This window comes from Anomalospiza imberbis, chromosome 3 (genome assembly GCF_031753505.1).
Source record: "Anomalospiza imberbis isolate Cuckoo-Finch-1a 21T00152 chromosome 3, ASM3175350v1, whole genome shotgun sequence".
Classification (NCBI taxonomy): Eukaryota; Metazoa; Chordata; class Aves; order Passeriformes; family Viduidae; genus Anomalospiza; species Anomalospiza imberbis.
This window is the reverse complement of record NC_089683.1, coordinates 66692432-66716792: the sequence shown is the minus strand read 5'-3', so window position 1 is coordinate 66716792 and position 24361 is coordinate 66692432. Positions and strand designations below refer to the sequence as shown.

The 24361-nt window shown below is 39.3% G+C and overlaps 1 long non-coding RNA gene across 2 annotated transcripts in view; it reads right to left on the bottom strand.

Annotated features, from left to right (window-relative positions):
* The window catches only part of LOC137470985 (uncharacterized), a 48462-nt gene that overhangs the window by 14743 nt on the left and 9358 nt on the right, over nucleotides 1-24361 (bottom strand). The window contains exons 2-3 of one of the 2 annotated variants that reach the window (XR_010997337.1): nucleotides 24204-24334; nucleotides 16344-16581 (exon numbers count right to left, since the gene is read on the bottom strand). This is a non-coding gene — a long non-coding RNA (uncharacterized lncRNA). Of the gene's footprint in view, nucleotides 1-16343; nucleotides 16582-24203; nucleotides 24335-24361 lie in introns of those variants that run through there. The other variant, XR_010997336.1, reaches the window with a different exon arrangement.

Below are 24361 nucleotides of genomic sequence, written 5' to 3'. Positions count from 1 at the left end.
TGCAAAATTTTCTCAAACAACAGACCCCAATGTATTTCTGCTCTCACAGCACAAGCTCAAATTCATGACATACTAAAATCACACCAGATAGAAAAATCCAAAATGTAGAACATAATTCATTCAAGCACATTGTTTATATGATTCCTTATTTTTGACATTTCTCCAGTTCCCACCTGTAACTGCTTTTAAGGCTGTGGAAGCCCTGGTTCAATTTATGTGTCATTAGAGGTTTCACTGCCATACCTTATTTACACATGTAATCAGCCCCATGGACAGACTGTGCCACCTTGAGAGAGGGAGCTCAGCAGCAAATCACTGGAGGTCTGATTAATTCTGTAAAACAAGACTTTTACTCCCAACTTGCTGAAACAGCAATTAACACCATAGGGGTTTTTTTGCTTGGTTTTTTTTTTTTTTTTTTTTTTTTTTTTTTTACTGGACATGAATATCTCTGCAGTTGGGATTTTTTCCCCAGGCTGTCAGGGAGCATTGACCTCAGGTGAGAGCCCATCGTCACATGTGCTGAGTTCAGTTCTGCAGCTAGACACACCATCAGGAGAGTGTGGATCTTGTTTAGGATGCAGATGCTCTTCCTTACTCTATTATGTTTTAACTATATATGCAGGTCAGCAATCTCAAGATCATAACGCCACCTGAAACCAATGGCATTTTCAAGAAAATAGGATATCGGTAACAGATAGAGACTATTACTATACTTAAAAATCTCAGTTAGATTGAATCAGAGATACAAAAGAACAAGGTAAAAATGAAAGTTGAGCTTAAACTTATTTATATTTGAGATAAGTTTACAAGTATTTGGATACATATCCAAGATCTTTAGGCCTGCAGGCCATAGAAGCAAGGTAGATTAATTTCTGGACTACTGCTAAACTGCTTTTTTTAAGATTTCACAATATTTGGTTCACTGTGAACTTCTGATTTTCTCTCTCTGCCTTTACTACCAGCAAAGGTCAGAAATCTTACAGTTTCCCTGTTGTTTTAGGTAGATCATGTCTTGGCTAAGGAAAATGAAGGCTTTTGTTTATTTGTTTTTTCACTCGTGGACATTAACTAGGACAGCATCTTACAACCTGTTAGTAATAAATAACAGAACTTGTTCCTCCTCTTTAAATCTGGAGCCCATCACACTAACTCTTTCAATGTGCATTTTTATCAGTGTTATTTTATCTTCAAAACCTCCGGAAAGAGGACCACCACAAAAAGTTTAAGCCTAATTCCAGTACAAGCTCCTATCAGCTTCAAGAGCACATTGCCTTTGTCAACTTTTGGAAATAAAGGTGTGTGAAATATAGGTCAATTATTATCTGACTTTAACAACAAAGCTACACTTTTGTTTTGCTCTGAATGAAAAAGAGTTGCTAAACTCTTTTGAAATCCTGATAGTGTCGAGGGGAATACTTTATTTTCTGATACTTAATATTTATTAATGTGTTTTATAATGCAGCCCCAGCTTTTGGAAACAGCACCACATTAGGGCAAATGCATTTTTTGCAGAATCAAACAGTTGGAGATAAAAGAGATGTCATTTTAATGCCAGGGCTATAGGCATCCTAATGACATTGAGCAGCTCACAGACTCTAGAGAAAAATGACATCCCTTTTTTAAAATACAAACTCTAATAACTAATATATTCAACTGTGAATAACAAATAGTACCTTCCTCCTCAAGCACTCATCAGCACCCTGTATTTGTATACTCAGAAAACAAATCTCCTACATATATATATAGTGTTACATTGCCCCTGTGTACACTCACCCACCTTGCACATGTGATCTGGGTTACTGCAAGTCAAGAAAACAAATCCAGACATAATTTTCCTGTGAATGTAAAACCAGATGTCTCCACAGCTGTGAAAGTCTGCCTCTATAAGGCAGATATAAGAAGCACCTGCATGCACATCCTTTCCCAACTAATCCTTGAAAAGGGGCTCAGCCAACAAAGCAGCATTTTGCCATGAACGACACTGCCTTGCCATCTGTACTTGCTCAGGGCTTGAAAACCCCTTTTAACATCTGCCTTCAAATGGGTCTGCTTGGGACAAATCTTACCAGAAATCTCACCTGATCTTATTCACAGTAGCTGTTGACATAGCTTCCTTTAGTCTATTTGGAAATAACATTTTTCAATCAATTTTTAGAGTCAATTGCAGCACATGCTCAGTAACAGATAAAACACCGCATCTCCAAAGCTGTCTTGTCTGTGCCTGGCAGACCCAGTACAGCTCCACAGTTCAGCTATGATTCACCAGGAGCCACAGCTTGATGAAAAGACTGGACTAAATTTCAGTGAAGCTTGACCAAGTCTGCTGCAATTTGTTTCTGGGAAGAACTGTGGTTTATGACTGAGAAGAACTGCTGATAATAGCTGAGTTTTGATGCAAGTTTTTGGGTTTTCGTACTAGACTCTAAAAACACAGCATAGACTAAAAAGCTCAGTGCTTATTGAAAGCTGAGATAACAATATTTCTCCTGGAGCTGATGTTTGTTGTAGCACATGAATGAGACCTAATATTGGCAGGTTGCCTTCTGAGGTGCTATGGACCAGAATGAGCCAAGTGCCCCTTTCATCACACAGTAGAAAAATCCATTTTCCATCTATCTCCAACAAAATGTTTCTACCTTACTTGATCACCATTCAGCAGAAACACTGATGACAAGTGAAAAAAAGGCCACAAAAAGAATGAGCCATGCAGAACATTAGGAGAAGAAATCTTAATTAAATATATCAGACAGAGGAAAGTCAAGATGTTTGAGATTTTGAATATTGCAATATTATGATTTGAAACTAAAAATGAAGTAGCTCTGTTTTATCAAGGAAAACTTTCCTCTGGACAAGTTGGACTGTCCATATTCATCCTGCTCACCCCTCCTGCTCTGTACTTACATGTGCATAATTGTTGTGACACAAATCTTGTATCTACACCTCTTGTAGATTATTTTACTTTCACAGTCACAAAGACAAGATCTCATGGGTCAAACTGTAGGTGAGGTTTCTTAGCTTGTTAAGCACTGATATATTAAACTCTTGCAGAAGATTAGCAAAAAAATATTTCTCTATCACATCAGAGTTCAGTTTGGCCTAGAAATTTCAAGTCTACTGAATATTTTTTCCCCTAAATTCAGAAAACCTCTAGCAATCTTATACCACTGATCATTCCTTTGCAAATTTGTTCTTGTGCTCATATTCCATGCAGGAATGCAGTCTTTTGCCACTTCCATTAAATTTTTCAGTCCAGTTTGCTCCAGTGAAAGAGTGTTCTGATTGTCCAGTCTGCCCAGTCAAGCAGCATAAGCTGTCATAACCTCTGACAAAAAGGTCACTTTGCTAGTGTTTTGCTATTTAGCATCTATTCTAAAACTTGATTTTTTGACTCAACATTAAAATAAGTCATTTTGTGTTCTGCAGGCCCCAAAGGTGGCCAAACTGCTTTGGGAGCAAATTTATTTTGAAGGTGATAGCTGAGAGTCTTTGTATGCACTGAAAACACTGCTGTTCTTGCTATTCAGACGTCTACCCATGAAAGAATGTATATGCTTTCCTTTTCCTCTCATATTCTAGATCCAGGTTAAAAAAATGAAATGGAAGGAGCAGTTCTTATTAGGTAAAATCATAGTTCTCCATGTGGAACCAGATTTTATTCCTAACTGTAGTCTTATAAATCAGTCTTACAGTGTTAGAGAACGAAGGTGATACCCTTCAAAACTTTGGTCCCCTTCCTGGACTCTGCTACTGTTTGGGGTTTTTTCCATTCTGTTTTTAATTCACTTTTTATAATAAAGTCAGTCTTCACTGCCCACCCTGAATTACATTTTAGTACTGCAATTAGGCTCTTAAACAATTGCAACATGGTCCCCTCAGGCAAGGGCCACAGCAGATCAACAGAGCAATCTGTGCTTATTGTCTTGTATATCATGCTACTGTGACACTGAGGCTTTTTGCTTCTGCAAAGGAGAGGTTTGCAGGAGCTTAGAGGTCGTTTGGTTGTGCTTACAGTATCATGAAAAAGAATTCACACTGCTGGCGCTCGTTTTGATTAGAAAGGAGCCCAGTCTTGCGCACCCAGAAGGATGTCAGATTGTTTGCTCTCCACATCCTTCTACCCCAAGACATTGGTCCAAAAAATCCCAACTTCTACTTGTAGAAAGAAATTTACATGTCTGATTTTAAGTAGATCACAGGTAACCTAAGAGCTCAATTTATGTATCAGATTATTCCATCTGAAGTAGGTTTTACAGCTTCTCAATGTACCCTGCAATACTCATATAAGGCTTTTCATTCAGAAACACTGCAGACCTTTGCCCAGAATTGGGCTTGTATTAGTGGGACTTCAGAGCACTAGAAAAGATACAGTCCCTGCCGGTTATATGCCGGAACAGATTTCAGCTTTTTTTTATGCAATTGTGGAAAGAAAATTAAATGCAGACTTATTTTTACTGGCCCAGATGCATCTACGGCCTCTCATTGAGACTGCCACAAAGACACAGTGGCATATCCCCAAACAGACACTGTTAAAAATAGGGTAGAAACTGTTGTAAAATATCTGATAATTGTTAAGCATGCCCTGTTAGTTCGGTTATTATATTGTAAAAGGGGTTAAAAGGGTAGTTATAAGAAATACGGTACTCACCGTACCTATTACCCCTACGTAAAGCGCATCACTCCCCCCAAGAGAAACGAGCCAGCCTGGACAGAACTGCAATGGGCCAATCAAGCACCTTAAACCTTCATGCAAATGAAAGGATCCAAACAGAGACCAATCCAGAAGGACAAAAAAATAGGATAAAAAGGGGCATCTGACCCAGTGAATTTGTGCCGCTCCACCTGGAACATCGGGGACATCGCTGCTCCGGAAGGAACCCAGCGCCGGGCGCTGCAGCATCCTCGACAAGAACACTCCTGCTCAGCCCGCGGGCCCCCTTGCTTTAGGCCTTTCCTTTTATAATAAATGCCGAAATCACTTTTAGTACTGGGAGCATGGTCCCGTTTTTAACAGACATTATCTGTCCTGAAATGCTTTTCTTCTTTAAAACAAATTGACTTTTTTTTCTTTATAGCCTTCCTATTTTTAAGGCTGGGAAAGAGCACATTGGCTCTTGCTGCCTACCCACGTTTGCCACAGATACACCTTTAAAACTGGCTAAGAGCAGCAGTGGCTGCCAGGGTTTGGGTGCAATGCCTTAATTCAGCTAGGAGTAGAGAAAGAATCTCCTCCACCTGTATAGGCTTTCACTGAATTTTGACTGAATTCAGTTTCCTCTGGGATTTTTCCCCGAGACACGCTATTGAAAACCATCAGCTGGGTGTCCTTCCTTCAGCTGCCTCAGCGCCTACAGCGGGGAGCTGCTGTCCTGAGCCCTTACAGAGCCCATCCACCCTGCCGCAGAAGGACATTCGGGATGAAGGCATTTCAACTACGGTCCCAAAACACCAGAACTACTTCAAATTTGCATTAAGAAAAAGCAAGAATGGGACACTTGGTGTATACACCTGAAATACCCTCAAGCCAGGTACAAATAAAATACTTGAGAAAGTGATGCACTTGAGATGAAGCCACAGGACAACTCATACCCCAGAGTTTTGGGGAAAGCAATAGGCAGTATGCCACATTTACATGGGAAGCAAGAGTCAGCAGTGTTTTCTGACTGGAGAATGGTGAACGCAATGCCTTTAATCTAATACAGGTGCCATAAAATATATTGGCAGCAATTTTACTGTGCTTTTACCAAAAATAAACTGGATTTTAAAGAAAAGAGTTTTACAAACATGGAAGGAATTAGGCAATAGCAAACAGGACAGGACACAATGTGAATTTGCCAGTGTTAGATCAGATTAGACTGATTTTCTTTTCTGCTGAGATAATTAGTATTCACAGAGGGAAAGATATGGTTGATCTAATATCAGAAAATATTTAAATGACTACCACATAGGGAATACCTGTGAGAATCATAAGCTGCAGGAAATGGGCTAAAGAGAGTGGCTTGGAAAAGGGTATGAAGCCTAAGCTGGAAGGAAAAAAAAGTGTATAGCTTGTCAGCAGTTGGTCTTTTGGTCTCATCTTACATAATGTTCTTGTTAGTGCTTGGAGCATGCTGATGAAGTTAGCGAGCCTATCAAGTTGGGAGGCATTACAGAGATGTAATAGGGTTAGACACTTGTATTGGCAGAAATGGATGACCTTGCAGTCTGGAGTAACAGAAATTGCAGAAGTGAATGTCATTCCACAGAGAAAGCTAGTTTGTTTCAGGATGGATAGCTAAATCTTCTGCTTTAAGGCATGGATATCAACTAGAAGTGATGGGAGAGGAGAAAGATCTGATTGTTTCCAAGTGTGGAATAGTCACTTCTCACTGTGATGCTCAGGAAAAGCATTGCTGTAATGCTGCCACAGTCAGCCATCTTTGCAGAAGGGCAGAATTTTCCCTACCAGGCCTCTTCCATACACTCAGAGAAGGAGCACATTAGAAGGTTGGCATTTATAACACTGGGACAAGGCACTGTGGTGAATGGAGCACTCATCCTTTGCAAAGCCATTCTCTCAGGTTCCCAAAAATGCCAATGGACATAGCACCTCAGTGCCACTACAAGTGACATTCAGCTTTTAGAGCTTTCTCAGTGGCCACGTCAGAGACTATTTAAAATGAAAGGACTCAGATTCTTGGGAACAAGATGTCAGTGAAAAAGAAGTACTAGTATGTCATTCTGTGCTAGGTCAGCTGAATGTGAGCCTTCAACGAAATAATATCCAAACATTTTATGCATGTGGACATTATGTTTACCTTGGAACTAATTCTTCCTGGGCTCCTAAGATTTTTTCATTTGTCCAGCTTAAATTTAGCTTAAATAAAAGCACAGAATGTCAAAGAAAGCCAAACTGCATGACAAGTCTTGATAAATTATTAAAGATTGGGGATGTCACAGCAGAAATTCTGTCTTTGTACCTTATAAAGCTGTCACATTAAACTGATGAAGGGCCAGTCTGAAATCAGACAACACATTTATTCTGAAATGAGTTTAAAAAAAAAAAACCAAACAAAACTAAAATCAAAACAAAACCAAAAACAACAACAACACAACAACAACAAAAAACCCAACAAAAAATCCCACAAAAAACAAACTTGTTTCCAAGCCAAATAGCAGGTACATCTCAAACTTGGTCTTCTAGAGCACAGTCACATGATACTGCAAATATTAATACCAAGTATTCAAGTAAATCTAAAATACCCCCCTAAAATGAAAGTGAACTTTTTCCTTTACTTCAGGGAAGAACAGGATCCATCCTTCTGAAATAAGAACCTTCCTAAACACATCTGTGTCTCAAGAGAGGATGTGGGGGGGAAAAAAGCAGACACTCAATAGGGAAGATCACATTGCATAATACATTATTAAAAGGGTCTTCGAAGTGAAAGCTATAGAATACAAAACCTTCAGAATCCAACCAGAGATGGTACTGCCACATAGAAGAATATGAAAAAAATTAATAAAATTGACTAAAATACCTTTTAAAGATTAGTGAGGAAAAGCTCTTAATTTCCTAACAGAAGAAAAAAACCTGAATTATTAATGAAGCTGAGTTCTGACTACTGTTGAAATTGAAAGTAGGCCTGCAGACTCAGACATCTGGCCCTGACCATGGCTCCACTCCAAGTCTGGGAGAAGACAAGAGGAGAGAAGCTTTGGCAGACAGGCAAATACACTGTTCATTGGAAATACTTCTACCACAGAGGAGGAGCAAAAGTTTTCCAGTTCTGTCTACCCCAGGGACACACTATGACAAATGTCCTGTGAATTACTTCACGTTTCAAAACACATCTGCTAAAGGGACAGAATCTGGTGAACTGATCAATCAACAAAAAGATCAATCTTTTGGTTTTTATCTTAAAAAAAAAAGAAAAACAGCTGGAGAGTACCACAGTGTTTAACTAAAAATGTGTTTATCTGCTAGACACATTTTTCTGAGATGGAGGTTCAAATTTTCAACTTTAGCAGATCTGAGCAGATCCCAGGCTGTTCAGGCATGGCTAGAGCTGAGCTCTGCCTTCAACTGCTGCACAGTGGCTCTGTCCACAGTGAGACATCACATCTCTGGGTCTCAGATTAGGACAGCTCTCCAGACAACAGGCTGTTGGAGTGGCACAGCAACCTACCATTCCCTCCCTGCACTGCCATTGCAATGGGTGGAAGGGAAGGGCTGGCATACCCTCCATTGCCAAGGAAAAGCTCAGGGCTTGTGCAACAACAGGCTGTTGCTGGGGCCCATAGCAATAGTCAACTCCCCTTCCCACATCCTTTCCTCATTCAGCCTTGGAAGAAGTAGCACCAGATTTCCCAGGACCTCTCACAACCACCTTCCATCCCAGCCCTGCTCCTCTCTAAGCCCCTGCCTCCCTATTCTTTTCCAACAGCAGCAGCAGAGTGGTCCCTCTCCCATATTCTTGTGAAAGCAAAATTTAATTTTGCCTTCTCTATCTAAAAGTCCAAACTAGTACTGAACTCTGCAGAGCCTACAGGGTTTGGTATTGAGAAGTAGTGTTGGTACAGTTTAATGACCTTTTGTATTTTAAAGGGAAGGACATGGCTTTCTGAACTTACTCAGCAACAGAGAGAGATTGAGTCTTAGTCAAAGGGTGCAGGAAAAATTATGGTCAGTTGTGAGTGTGCCAGGTATTCCTGGGAGTGCACTTTGGGTCAGAAAATGTTTCAGAGCTCTAACCATTGCTGCTTTCTGTGGGGCTACAGGGCAGGAAAGGTAATTTTCCTCAGGTGCCCTGTAGTGTGGAAAAAAGCCTTGTATTTCTAGCTATTAAAAATAGGACAAGAATCTGACTTAGAGCAAGATACCAAGAACGTAAAGCATTTTTGAAGGACTTGAAAGTTGGGGGCAATTGACAAGACTTCAGTTTCCTGTGAGGAAGTTTCTCCTCTTTGAGGTTGGTGGTAGTGCTCAGTGCCAGAAGCAGAGACACTCTTCTGGAGCCCAAGTCACTGTTGCTGAGGCTTCCCAGGGTAGAGAAGCAACATAGCAAATAGTACAAAATGGCAGCTGTACAGGAATTAAGTTATTTAGCAGTAGTCCTGTGACAGATTGTGTATATCTAGGCTCTGAACCACTTCTGATTTGAACAGGACTGTTATTATTTTTAATGCATTGGAGCAATTTAAATAGAGAAAGAAAATACAGTCAGTCCCTAAGGTCACTGTAAGGTCACATGCCCAAGCTGTGTTGCTCCTTCTGCTTCTTGGTTATTCATTTACATGGTACATACCATAACTTGCAAGCTTGACATCTGGAAGACTTGAGGTTTATAATTTTTTTTTTTTTTAAATTGCAAGCTATCAATAGTCCTGCAATTATGAGAGTTGCTGGTCATTACACATAGTCATCAGGAGAAAAAGTCAGTGAACAGTGCTGTAGGGGTAAAACATAAGAGTTGAGCATCAACAAAAATAAGGGATAACATAGAATTTCTGCCTCTAGCCCTCTTCAAGGTAAACTTGCTGAATGGATATACTTGTCATGCACGCTTTACTAAGTTGTCATTAAAATGAGCAATTAACGTCAAGGTTGGGTCCTGGAACCAACAGTTTCAGCTTCATGGTCTGGCATATGGCTGTGCAAGGCAGTACAAGTTGTACAAACTAGCAGGTGTAGAGGGTAGTGCAGAATAGAACTGAAATGGGCCAGCTCAGAGTCAAACTTCTAATCAAAAAGGTGTTTAAAACAATAATTAAAGGCAAGTTAAACTGGTACTTAAATCTCAGGGAGTACATTGAAAATGAAAACATATTGTAAAGCCCTGGTCCTCACGTGGTGAATTTATTTAAAATAGGCTACTTTTCCCTGGGGTGATTCAGAAGTTCCCAAGAGGTTAAAAACCAAACTATACTGGCAAAATAGTAGGTCAGGAACTCAGCAACATTGAAAGCAAACATTCAATCAAAATAGAACATTTATCAAGGCATAGACTTGGCAAACTCTAACCCATCCAACTTTAAATTACCCAGATTTCAAGAGGAGGAAATTAGGAGAAGAAAAAGAGAGAGAGAAAAAAGAGAGAGTAAAGAAAGATACAGCTATTGCCTTGGATCAGCTTCCTGTCAGCTGCCAAAAAATCCAAAGACAACAGGGATGTGTGACTTTGTGTGTCTCAGGGCAATGGGTTTTATCTGTTCTGGCCCACTCCCCCTCACACACACTTCAGTTGTTTTAATCCAATAATAATTTTCTCCAGTCTCTCACAGATGCTGAAAGAGCTCCTTTACACCTAGAACTCAGACAAGTACTGATTTCATATACAGACATATAAATGATCATCAGCACACGTGCAGAACAAAACAGCACAGTCAACATGAGTACACACTAATTTTAGGAAGCCAGGCTTCTCAGAAATGTCTGAAAATCATAGAGTAGCATCTACTTTCCAATCAACATGCATCATGACTGAAAATTCTGACCCCTGCCTCTCATGTGGAACTCAAGTAGTTTGCCTCTCAGCAGCATTTATCAAATTCAGACTTTTCTTCTAATCCCATTATTGCAAGTTTCACAAAAATCCTGGTATCACTGCCATTTATGATCACATCTGGTTTGAACTGAGCTTTTGATTTTCCCTGTAGCTTAGCAGCAGAGCTCAATCAGCAGAACAAGGACTGCAAAGTTGATACATGTGAAAATATGTTTTTAGGAAAGGATAAGAATACTTTACAATTCAATAGCATACTCACCTGAATCTGGGGCTTTGATTATACTGAGATGCCAAGTGATGCAAAACACAATTTATTTCTGTTCTTTCCCCTCAGAGTCCTATACTGTATGACTGAGGATATAACTACAGGGTTGGCATGTAAATAACTTATTTGAAGGATATTATTAGCAACTTGCTGTGTTCTCAGCTGCCCTCCTCTTTCTCTCCACCTCAGTATTTGTTAAGGATTGCATATTGGTCTCATTTTAGAATATTCCTTTGTGTAGCTGTCTATAGGAATCAAATTTGCAATGCATAGTAGCCAGATTCTTTATCGTTAACATACATTAGTTGGAACTTCTTTTCTAAGTGGAGTGTGAAAACAGTAATTTCTTCTCCTCCACACTCTTGGAGGGGTGGGAGGGCTAGACAACTCCTCAGTTTAACTGGAAGTAATCTGTGTGTTTTGGAAGTCCTAATGCACAAGGAAGTCTGTATACCATCCACAGCAACTAACAGGACTTTTCTTGCAGGAGTCTTCAGCATTGATATTGCTGTTTTAACACAGCAGTAATATCCAACCTCTTTCTGGGTTAGTTCAAACATAAACCAGTTATTTTTAAAAACAGGATTCCACCCCCCCCTCTTACTCTTCTTGAATAGATGCAGAGTCCTACCACATTCAAATTTTGGTTGACAATTCATAGATAAGTCCCTTTTGACAGATTGCAATTCTTCTGCCCTGCTTTTTAATTTTTTTTTTTTTTAATTTAAACAGAAACCATAAAATATAAGACAAAATCAATGTACAAGGGTAGCAGGACCTCGCATATTTGTATGGTGCTCTTTTCTGAATGTATCACTACAGTGAGAACTGTAAGAAAAATATTACCATAAACCCTAAAACAAGATTTTATAAAAATGGCGCATGCCTACATCATGTTAGCACCCAGCTCTCTCAAGGCAGTGCACTTTGCAGAATCAGAAAAAGATCATGAAAATCTCTAAATCCTGAATATACAGCTGCTCTGAAGTTCCACCAGCCATTTAGACTTCTATTACTGACACAGCTATCCAGCCCCTACATGGGGAGTTTACAACCAGCATACCTTAGTAGTAGTAAATAGCAAGAGAGATGGCAAAGGAGTTTAGCTAAGCACAATTGAAATTCTGCTGAGAATCTCACCCCACCAGGAAGTGTAGTAGTAAAACAGCCTGGAGTGCCTCCGAGGAGTGCCTAGGAGTACTGCAAAAAAGTTTCTCTCTGCTGGAGGAAGTCAAACTTGTGTACAGGTATTTATGTAGTCCTTTGAATACTTGCAATACATCTACAGAGAGCTGTAACTTTATTGCGTACTAAGAGTTATTTGAGTGTACGACAGATTTCCTAGGTGGTCTGGTACAGGTGCATATAGTCTTGGAAAGAAAATTGTTTCTGAACTCATGTCAGAGTTTCATGAATAGCAAAGAAATTTAGCTAGTAGGTGTAACTAATGTGATAACATCACACTGCTGTTCATTTAGTATCACCTCTATCAATTACAATGCACACATTTCCAAAACAACACACATATTACATTGTTACCTTTTACCACCTTCTTTAAGAATATTTTTCTTCTGTTTATGAAGATAAGTGGGAGAAGAATGGGTACTTCAGAGGAAGAGAAATACAGATTTTCTGGAAATGCTTATGAAATATTTTATAGCTCAATATGTTCTCTGTAAAGTTAAGAGGAACAGAAGATGCACTTCATATATTTCCTGACTGAAAAAGGAATTGCTTATCTTTAAACAAGTCTCTCTCAAAAAAAAAAAGGATTTAATTTTTTTCAGTTATAACATTAGCTTTTAGGAACTTGCTATTTGCCTCAATTGTAATTGAATTGGATGAAAGGAAACCAAGTAGATGTGCCACATAGTACAGGAAGAATGAAGTATAATTCTAGAGGCCTCAATTCAAGAGTCCTGGCTTTGTTTTTGGACTTCCGAAGAAGGCAGCAAGATGTGCTTGTGCAGAAAAGCACTGCTACAGGCTCTCCATCAGCCTCATGTCAGTGCATTCCCTCAGAGAAGGGAGCATTAAAGATCAGTCTATCTTACAAAAACCTTTCTGTGGAGGGCAATTGAACATCTGTTTCTGTTGCACAGTGGACTAGACAGAAGTTGAAGCTCTTCCAGTTGCTTTTGCCTTTTAGACTGAGGGACCAAACCTGAAAATTTCTGGCACATAAAGAGAAACAGGAACCCTGTATGTTTATATGGCCCTGCAAATGAGCTGGGATCATTCGTCACTGCCTCAGTTTAATACAACATGTAGGACTACCAAAGCTATACATGCATTAATTTCATCTGTAATTGGCTTAACAAGAAAAATCAAGTGGAGACACTGAAAAATGAGGACCGGTGAGCCTGTATGTACCAACTGAAGCAAAAGTAGTGAAAAATTAGACTGGTTATATAAACCTAAAAACTCCTAAAAAAGAAACCCCAACTCCCCTTAACTGCCTTTCTCTCTAGGTAGAGAGGACAGTTGTTAATACTGGCTGTTGAGCTGCTTATATTGCTTACTACCAGTAGAGAGCACACCTCAGCACATTCATCTGTTCTTTGTCCCTTACACAGATATTCCTTCCTGTGCTAAAGCCTGGTGAAAGAAAATGCTGTCTCTCCATGTCAACAGTAAAAAAGCCATTTTCTTCATCTGGGTCAGGATTTCACCAGCTGTCTACCTCTTGACTTTAACTAGGCAAGACAAAGTCAACTCTCAACTTCAGCTAGCCTTTGGACAACTAAATTTATGTATGGCATTTTGCATAGAGTAAGAGTTACAAAAAAATAATGAGTAAGTGAAGGGGGAACAGAAATCCAACCCAGACAGACATCCTACGCAGACTCTCCAATCTTCTTCTCTGCACTGGCTAACACAAAGACTGAAGCTATGCTGAACCTCAGCTCCAAAACTCAGCTTGGGGACTCACAGGCCTAGTGCTAATCCCAGCAAACTCCCAGATTGCTTCCAATCAGGAAAAATTATTTTAGTGTGAGAACACAGGATCTAGAAGGCTCAAATATGAAAAGAGCTAAACATTGCCTCTCTTTAATTGATTAAAAGCAGGGCCTTGCCAACTGAACAAAGTCTGATTCTGTACAAACTGAGCCACCCAGGAAAAAACTTAAGCTACAAAAGCAGCTTTGTGGAGTTCCACATTAAAATGTTCTAATTAATCTCCACATTTCCTTGGATTTTTTTTTCGTATTGAGAACACATGGTTATCTATTTCAATTTTTAATTAATTTGAAATAAATTTGCATTAAGTATTTAAAAATATTTATTAAAAAAATATATTAAATGGTTCATAATGTTAAAAGTACACTCAGCAACACAATAGGGTGCTTGCACTACTTGTTTTCCAGAAGAGAAACTCAAGGATATTCAGTACCCTGATACAGTATCATAGTTACATATGCTATATCTACATTGCACCAATAAAGGAAGTTAAACTAGGAAAAAAAACAGAGTTCAATATGACAAAAAAAGAAAGTTGCTCTCTTCCTTAAAAGTGAGAAAGGTAGTATGCATTGTGTGATTATGATTAGTGTAAATGAGCCAACTTCAAAACATTACTGAAAAAATTTACTTGGTCATTTTTTTTCCTGTGCATTTCTTAAAACCAATTCTCTTGGCTTGGGCTTCTCACACCCTCTAAACTGGGTACCAGAACTTGTCTGTGGCCACTTCTGAAAGTTTTTGGACACAAAAAAGAAAAATTAAATAGAAGGCTGTTGCATTAGGCAACATAGAACCCGTTGCTTGAAATCAGTAAGGCGCATTCCACCAGATCACAACTACAGCTGTTGACAGACAGAACACCTATGTGTCTCTGCACAGTTACTTTATGGCTTTCAGGTCCTCTTGTCTCTGACAGAAAGCAGCTGTGCCAGGACATATAAGGGACCATAAGCTGGTCAAAGGATGAAGACAAGTGCTATGAGTTACAACTTGCAATCTACAATTCCCTTGAAAAGCGGTTGTAGAGGTGGAGTTTGGTCTCTTCTGCCAGGTAACAAGCAATAGGACAAGAAGAAATGGCCACAAGTGGCATCAAACAAGGTTTAGATTGGATATTATGAGAAACTACTGCTTCTTTACAGAAGCAGCAAACAAGCAGTGGGCTGCCCAAGGAAGTGGTAGATTCACCATCCCTGGGAGTGTTCAAATGTTGTGAGGATGTGGATATGGTTTAGTGATGGACTTGGCAATGCTGAGTTAAGGACTAGACTAGGTGATCTTGGAGGTCTTTTCCAACCTTAATGGGTTTATGATTTTAAGTTTTCCTAGAAAAAAAAAAATTCCTAGTAAGCAAGATTCCTGGTAGCAATCAGATTCTTTGTACAACTTCATGACATTGCCCTGGAACAAATGGCTTTGGAGCTGCTTTGACAGGCCAGGAGGCAGTTTGACTGGAGGTACTGCTGCGCTGCTATGCATCACAGTGGCAACAATGCATCACTGGAGTGATCAGCCCTGGTTTCAGTGCAACAAAGTAATATATAAAGCCTGTGGCAAGCAATCCCCTCATGGAGGAAAACATGGGAAACACGCCTGTGTGCCAGGCTGCTTCAATCGGTAACTGTAGGCCAAAGGAGGCTGTTTTAGTTATTAATTTAAAAGACATATGGGGGGAAAAAAAAAAGTACCTGGCTAATGGGGATATGTTTCTTCTACCCCAAAACTAAAAATGCTCCCATTAGACTCACTCCAGAAAACTGGCTGTTTCTTGTGTCATTAGAGTGATGGAGAAGGAGCTCAAAACTCTAAAAGTGTATTGCTTCCCTACCTCTTAATTTCCCTCAGATTGCATATTTCCAGTGTGCATATTAAGTACAATGTGCATTTAGATGCTGATGTAAAAGTTACTTTGTGGCTGGGTGTTCTGTGAAGTTAATTAGCTGTATACTGTATCTGGACTCAGACCAGCAAATCTTGCTCACCCTTTTCAAGCAAGACCCTCCAAATAACTTGTTAAAAGTTACAAAATGGGCCAAATTTTATTCCTATATATCAAGCAGTTTATGGAAAATTAAAGGCCTTTACTACAAAACCTTTTCTCTCTTCTCAACTGTGTTGCACCTGGGACACTAATTATTTAGTTAAAATTGAAATTTTTAAATATAATTCAGAATTTTATTGTTGGTTCGTAAAGTCTATTCTCTTTTCAGGTCTGACTCATTCTTCACACTTAGTAAATCCTGAAAGAGCTACTTGAGTTGCAGCTGAAATACAATTTAATTCACATGTAACTTATATTTAGTTATATTTTATAATTACCACTTGCAACTGAAAATGCCTCTTTCAAACTCAATAGTAATAATTTGTCATCAATATTATCTTTGTAATTAAGAGCAGCTTGGTTAAAAAAACCATCCTACTAGCTAGGCATGTCTTGCAGACAGTACTTGTGCACAAAATGATATCATCTGCTGCACAGTAATTTAACTCACACCATTTTATACTGAGCTTTCCGCTTTTGAGGTTTCTCACCATTTAATTTGCCTAATTTCCGAGATGGTTGTGTACAAAAGCAGATTATGAACAGTGCGTCCTGGGTTTTGGTGGTGGTGTTTTTAACCTCAGTGCCAGCGCACTCAGACATTCCAGCCCTAACCCAACAGAACTACTTGGAAATGATCATTTGTTCCATAGCCGAAATGATTAAAATGAAGGAGGGGAAAACAAACAACAAACCCAAGTAGCAAGCATTTTCTGCTAATGATTCCTTTCTTCAGTTACCACTTCAAGCCCCAGCTAGCAACAAACTCCAAAGCTGGCAGGTGCTGGAGAATACTTTCTTTATCTTTCAGATGCTCACATGCCTTCCTAAAGGACATATTAGTGCCACATCAAGAGGGAATCAGGAATCACTTTGAGTACTGAAATCCCTGATGGGATATATTATATATAGCCAGCCAGAAATATTTTCACATTTCTGCATAAAGAGATGTAAGTTACAAAAAATGCTGGATATATTCCGTCTCCTCCCATTTTAACCTCAAAACTTATTTGCTGCAATTTAACTTCAGCAACAGTCATAAAGCAATGATTTAACCATCAAACAACTTGAGAAATATAGGGAGAGGTGACAAAAAAAATAATTGTTAAAGCAAACTATCAAATACTAACATTGCAGCATCATTCAATACCAGAATATGTTTGTATGGGAAGTTTATATGGCAGACAAGGTAAGACTGTGACTCCCTAAGGTGCATTTAGTTTTTCATCTCTGGAGTACCTCCAAAAGCATATGAAGTGCCTTTGACCCCCTTTCCTGAGAAGCAGCCCCCACATTTTGAGAGATTGCTTCAGTTTATACAAGTTTTGGAGTGCCTCCCATTTTTTCCATTTGTCTCTGAACACTTTCACTCCTTTGCTTTGTGAGGGAGAAAAGTTTTTCTTAGTAATCCAAGTAAAATACTCAAACTGTAAGTTATTGCTTCAGAAATACCATTCATTTGGAGAGAAGGACCTTCTTTCAGAAGCAGTTTAGCATTTTATAAAGAGAAAAATGGTACAGGCATGCATCAGGAAAGCTCACGTGTTTAAAGGACCCAGGCATATTAACTTGGGGAGACATCTTATATTCAGCAAATAATAACTATTTGCTAGTCGATAAGGCTGACACAACAAGATGCAGCTTATAAGGAAATCTATTGTGGATTACACATTGAGAGCAGTGGGTAACACTGGTTTTGCACAGATTAAAGGTAAAAAGGCAGTATAGCATTACCCCACACCTGAGCAGATAGTATCACTTGCAAGCAAATGAAAGTAGAGGTCTTTTGATATACCTGCATAGATTAATAGTATCAGAGGATGCTGAAGTCCTAATCCTTCAACTACACTTCTGATTATATGCACCAATCATAAACCCATTTATGAACTGGATATGTAGCCAGTGAAATAACAAAGCCTCCTCCACAGGACAATCTGTCACATCCAAAGGAGGCAGGCTCTGTGCATGGGAGGGCTCACGAGGTGAAAGACCTTTCTGCATCAGCTACATATGTGCAAGCCAACTCACCTAGACTTGTTTCAGAGAACAATGTTCAGGCAAAATAAATCCTATTTCACCATATGTAGTGCTTCTTAGAAATAAGCAGGCAAATTTAACCTCACTAAAAGTCTTACTCAAGAGGCTGAAAATGCTATTGCAGTTTCTCACTGGTCTATCAACAGCTGCAAGTCATTAAGGCATGCAATACAAAATTAAACAACCTCACTGAAAAATAAGCTATTATTTGCAATAGCATTTATGCTGGTATTAAAATTAGAACCCAAAAGAAATGTTAAGTTATGATTCTACCACTACTGAAAAAGATCAGAAAGACCTTGTAAATCAACATCTGATCAAGGAAAAGAAAATATGACAATGATTGCAAAATTTCCTATGAATGTCTACACGCTGTGTTATATAATACAGTGTATGCACATGGAAGTGCTGGTCATATTGTGTCAAGACATATTTACAGGGAACAATCATATTCCTTCTTCTCAGATGACAGCAGTAGCTGGAGGGACTCAGGCATACTTGCTTTGGTTTGGCACTGCTCTCAGAGGGGTGCCCGCAGCGGGTGTCCTCTGCTTGACACCCTGCCTACTATTCTGGTCACAGCACAACACGGCACTAAAAGCTGGATCAAATGCTAAAATAGAACTTTTAACATTGAGTGTAAGAGATGAGATTGTTAGATAAAATTGAGCTAAAATGCCTCAACCTTATCACAACCAAATTGTCTTTTGACCTTCTTCAGCTTAAACCTTTTAACACAATCTGAATAAAAAAAAAAAAAAAATAAAAGAAAAAAGTGGGTTTTGGCAGGTGAACCTTTTTCAATTTGTTTTCTGATGTATTCTGACTACTTTCAGTGCATAGATAGGGCTCAAAGCTCACTGCCGTGGGCCGGTAGGACCAAAGCATTACTTACAATACATACCCAAAACATCACTTCCATGATGCAAACACCAGCACAGATGTAAAACCTGTCATTGGAAGGAAAGTAGCAGCATGTCTTCCTTTATCCATCTCAAAGCATTTTCCTTATCTTTCCCAGGAACACATAGATAAATGCATAGTATACAAGGATGTGCCCACAAATCAATTGGACTCATAGCATCAGGAAGGCAGACATACAATGAGAGGGTTTTAATTGTTTTTATTAATAACATTTAAAACTAATAGCAACTCTGTTAGTGTTTTAATCAGCCTTAAAAATGTAATTGCACAGAACCCCTGTGGTTCAAATGATGTCAATATTTCAGGATGCCCACATACAGAGAGCTGCTACCAGCAGATAATATTGCTTATGTTTCTTAGTAACTGATAAAAATTGTTAATTTATGAGGAAGCCTCTCTGAGTCACCTTAGCTTTATGTTAAGAACCCGGTAAAGATATGCTCCAAGACACGCCATATGCAACCAAAGGAAGCAAAGGGCAGGTTTAGAATGACAAAACCAAATCATTTCAAAGCAAATAATGCAGTTAGGGATCAATACAATTTCTTGTGTATATTTAAATTTGCACACTTAACTTTTCCCTTCTACTAAAACCTGCTTGGTGCTTAGCAACTATGAGCTATCTGAACTGTTCACTACAGTCACTGCAACCCAGTGAGAGAGATTTACAGAAAAAAATGTAAAAGGTTATGGAACAAGCACATTGGGAACTCTACTATATGAAGTCATAAAAATGATCCAGAATTAGCCAGTTCATTTCATATGCTGCTACAGATTCAGAACACAAACACAACTCCCCTTTCATCCTTGTGTATGTATAGTCCATATATACATAAAATACATACATATACATGTATGTGGTGGTTTCTTATTTTTTGTTTTTTTTTTCCTTCAACATTCAGTGAGCACATAGAGGTGCCCATTATGCAAATCAAGTGGGTGCATAGCTGTAGCAGATATCTAAAATAAGTTTCCAGGTAAGTAAACAAGGAATCCCCGACCCAATCGCCCAGAGATGAAAAAAAGAAAAAACTTTTCTCCCTCATGTCAGAAAAAATTATTTGCAGAAAGCTAAAACTCTTTGTAAAATTAAATAAAAACTTGGTAAAGACAAGAATCACATCTACACAGGAAAAGCTGTGTAAAGCCACAATATTAAAAGCATGGGGGCAATAAATAGCACTTACAGAGAAATCCTTGAGAAAGGGAGCAGAAAGAGTTTAATATTGCTACCTGATACTTTAACAGAGGCAGCCCTTTGAAAGGGGAAGATGCATGTCCAAATGAACAGAATACAAGATCATGAACTCCTACAGACTAAAACTTAAACACACAGTGTTAGGATCCATCCCCATACAGGCCACCAATTGTTGGTGTCGGTGCTTGGCACCAATTAACGGTGGATGGGAACTGGCACTGTTAGTTTATTATCTTACTGTAAAACTTCCATACCTTCTCTCTGTGAGGTCTCATGGGCAGCTCCTTGCAACACTGGCTCCTTTTCTCTTCCTTCCGCAAGGCTGGCTGACTTTATCCTGACCCTAGTAGCACATACTAACCCCCTTACTGTCCCTAGCACAACTGCCTGACCCTTGCTCCTCACAGCAGCACAGCCAACTAACTCCACCACTCCTCCCAACCAGCTAATCCACTCTTTTATAACACCCATCCTTACTGGACACAGCTGTGACCTATTAAAGGCAAGGCTGCTCCTACTCTTTGGTAATTAGTACAGCTGCAGCTCCTCAGGGCCACTATCTCTATTCTCTCACAGTCCATCCTCCCACACACAGTGAGGCAGACAAAATTGTTTCAAAGCACAGTTGATAAAAGTAATACATCCACAAAGATACAGATTGGTTGCAAAGTCAATTGAAAATAATGTAAGAACAGAAATGTATGAAGATAAGATGTAATTTCTTGCACAGCTTTTCACTCTGGGGGAAGCTGGGAAGATTCCTATGTTCCCAGAACAAAAAAGAGTGTTGGGGGTCTTTAGAGGGAGTATGTTTTTAAATGAGTGACTCAGAGGAGCTGTCTGAAATTGAAGTAACTGTAGAATAAGTTATGAAACAAATTCAGAAAATGAACTTAACAAATTGCCAAGTCCAGATGGTATTCACCCAAGAGCTTTAAAGGAACTCAAGGATGAAATAACTGAATTACCAAGGATAGTGTGCAGCCTCTCATTGCATCACTATGAGAGGACCACGAAAAATGTGATGTCATTTTTTAACAAATAGTTTCAAGGAAACTTCAGGCCTCTTGACCTGTAGTGGGCAAGTAAATGGCATCTTCAAATTAAAAAAAAAAAAAAGGAGAAATAATAGTCATCTCAATGATCAACTTCAGGAGTCAACAGGGCTTTGAAGAAAAATTATGCCTTGCAAAACTATATTTTGAAGGGGGCAAGAAAGATAAGTAGATAAGTCTCATAAAGCTCATAAAGTCTCATAAAGCTGAAAATAACTACTTCAATTTCCAAAAGGATATCTAACTCAAGTGGTAAAAACAAGAAAGTACAGCATAAAGGAAGAATGTGCTAGTGTAGACAGATAATCAGTTGAAAGTAGAAACTGAAGTTGGAAGTAAATGGTAAATTCTTGCTAACTAATGGTTCTACCTGAATTTGTGCTAATTTCCATCTTGGTGAAGTACCTGAGAGAGGGTGAGAAATGGAGCGAGAAAGTTTTATTATTTTGTTAATATTAAGTTATTAAGAATGAGGGCCAACAGGAAAACAGCAGGGCCAAAGAGCTGAGTGGACAATAAAGGAGCAGAGGAAATTCAGTGTAGGTGATAATAAAGGATGCACAGAAGACAAAGCACAATTCCAGCTTCACATGTAAATGATGGTCCTTACCATTTTGCTGACCATTACCAGTCACAAGTAGTATCTTGAGACTATGACAGAAATAGAAACATAGCATATATCTATATAAATGTAACAGGAAGTTCCATGAACACACCAGCTCATTTCTTTGCAGTGCCTAAAAACTTAAAGTTTGGGCACTACTGAGTGATAAACAGAGAAAAAAAATTACTTATGTGATGCCACGGCTCATTTGGTTCATGAGTATTACAAGATCATGAGTGCAATCTCTGCATCTCTCGTGGGAGCCTGGAACAGATTCAGAGGTGGAAAGCAACCAAGATCATGAATATGAGGACTGGACAGCTCAGCCACAGACAGAGATGACAAAAGCAGGTTATGGTAAAGGTGTACAAAATCATGATGCTCATGAACGGGTTAAGAAGGCATCACTAGTTTGCCCTCTTTGCCAATAAAACAAATGAAGCATTAAAGAAAGCAATTTGGAGCCAGGTTGCAAGCAAACAAGAGGGTAAAGGTTCATTTTACAACATTCCTAAAGACAATAATAGCCATACCTGGGAGAATATTCAGAATTACCTGTGTTCCCACTCTTTCACTGCAGTTTCCTCTTGGCAATTGACAATCAGATTTTTGGTTGCTAAATATCAGTAGAGCTTCTGTCATTTCACTGCAGCTCCCCAGGAACACCCAGTAAAGAATCTTAGAAAGCAAATAGCAGTGCTCTCTGTCCTTGTTAATTAGATAATCCTTGAGTCTGTTTCTGGGAATGGGGACATGATGGTCTATACTGTTGTTACCACTGTCCTACCAAATAGCACCATACAAAACCTCACAGAGAACAATTCTAAACCAAAGATGTTCCAGGGACCCTTGCCAGGCCAGTTTGCACATGGATATGCTAGTCTGAGATCAAAGGAGAAGACAGGACTTTTCCACAAAGAAAAGCGTGAGTGGAGGGAAATGGATGTGGGAAGGAGATGGTTAAAATTCTTTCATGCCATAAATCAGATTCATTACACTGTTGCAATTTCCATCCCACAGATTTTTCTCTTAGCTTCCTGCCTTATTATCCTGGCAAGCCCTGTTGCTTGAACACTTTGGTCTTCAACTGGTATAAGGGCAGAAGCCCTTCCCACATGTAATGCTCCTCTTGAAATCCTCCTCTTTTCCACATTACTTCATCATCTGCAGGCTCCCCTGTGGAGAAGGAGCTATGGTTATATGAAGCAAGACCAATTTTTTTTTCATTGTCTGTGCTAGCTATGCAAATGCTAGAAAAGCTGGAAATTTTCAGGAATATTCCAGTCTTTATAGACATGAAGTACTAGGAAGCCATGTTTCTAGGATGAATATCTATTCAATTAACAATGTTTTCAATTTCCTACTGCCCCTTGCACTTGAGGTAGCATGTACAGAACTTGACAGTAACCGATATAGATGTATGCAGCCTAATCCCCTATGCTAATGAGTGTATTTCTGTCTTGCCCTTGCTGGTAACATACAAAGGGGAAGAAGTTTTAACTGAGATTATGCACTGCACAAGACACGTGCTGTGTGTCCAAAGCTTGTGTGGCCAGGGAAGGGCTGGATGCACCCACCCCCTTCAGGAAACAGCTGTGAACAGTAAATCACTGGTATGTAATAAAAAGACAAGAGATCACCAGTCCCAGCACTCTGAAGTGCATTTCCCCTGGTTAGACCTGAGCCTTACAGGATCTAATGATTCAGGGGAGCTGTCTGGTATCCCTGTCACCCTCCTCTAGAAATCCCTTTCACAGAACGTGTGACTCCTTCAAGGCCAGTGAGAAGCTGGGGGTGAGTGAAGGTGCATTTCTCTGATGTACATTCTCCAGTGGTTTTGGTGACAGATTTGACCCAACTGAAATCCCAACTGTGATGGAGACAGAAGTCTTTCTGCTATTAATATTTCTTTTGGCTACTTTGCAATAAAACAATAACATAGGTATTTCCATAAATAGAAGAAAGGTCAGCAAGATGGGTTCAGTCCAAGCTAATCAAGTATCTTCAGGAATATCATCACACACCACCAACTTAACACTAAACAGCTGAAGGAAAGAAGTACATATGGTCTCCAGATACAAACTGAGACAAAAACCATCCCTATAAAACTTTATTTCTCCTTAAAAAATAACTAGCTTAGATTCCGTGTGAAGATGGCACAATTTTTTCTTATCTCATTAGCGGATGCTAGAAATCTTTCCTTTGTTTCTGATACCGTTCTCAGTGCCTATTCAAGTGACTTGGGCACTGACTCAATACTAGCTCAGTTGAGATACTTTCCATCTCTCCTGTTCTCTCCTCTTAGGAAACTCTATCCAATTAACATAACTCAGTTTCCGAGCATATGAGGCCATTATGAGCATTGAACTTTCTGTAATTCTTACATGATTTAGTCTGGCATTTACTTGTTCCTGATGAAAGGCCCTCTTACACAGCGCTTGAATACAAATATTCTGGCTAAGTCACAGAAAGTCCACACTTTTTGAGGTAGCTCAGAAATAGTATAGTAATAGTACTGGCTCGCTCCTAAATGATAGCACTGTAGGCACTTGTACAAGTGACACTTGCTCAAGTAAAAGTGGTTCATCCTCTTCCAACATATGTCAGTGTATACAAACACTATAATCCCACCTGTAGGCAAGACCTCACTCCAGCAGCTTATTCCAATACCATGAGTAATCTGCTCTGAGCAAATCCATTCCCTCCCTCTTCCCTGCAGCAAAGAAGAGCACCAAGAGCTGTCAAAAGCTGGGGGTCCATACCTAAAACAGAGTCCAGGGACTCGCATC